The 308-nt window shown below is 38.0% G+C and overlaps 1 protein-coding gene across 1 annotated transcript in view; it reads right to left on the bottom strand.

Annotated features, from left to right (window-relative positions):
* The window catches only part of LOC119585942 (dipeptidyl peptidase 4-like), a 99,547-nt gene that overhangs the window by 98,334 nt on the left and 905 nt on the right, over positions 1 to 308 (bottom strand). The gene's annotated exons all lie outside the window — the stretch shown is intronic.

Below are 308 nucleotides of genomic sequence, written 5' to 3'. Positions count from 1 at the left end.
CCTCTCTTTCTATTTCTCCCTAACCAAATTCATATAATCTACTCAAGCTGAATGTACTGCAATGCTGGGAAGACTGGAAAAAGGTGAATGATATGAACAAACACGCATATTTTCTGTAGACAGAAAACCAGTATGCGAAGACAGTCTGCCAATGCAGACTAATCATACGTGATATCATACGTGATATTTGTGTCAGGGTCCCATCTAGAGATTGAACCCAGTGAAGTTGTAAACCTAATTACTAAAAGAGCCATTAAAAACATACAGTACATGTGAAATGCACACAAACCCTGAAACAGCCCAAAAAT

Source organism: Penaeus monodon, chromosome 20, assembly GCF_015228065.2.
Source record: "Penaeus monodon isolate SGIC_2016 chromosome 20, NSTDA_Pmon_1, whole genome shotgun sequence".
NCBI lineage: Eukaryota > Metazoa > Arthropoda > Malacostraca > Decapoda > Penaeidae > Penaeus > Penaeus monodon.
This window is presented reverse-complemented; position numbering and strand designations above follow the sequence as displayed.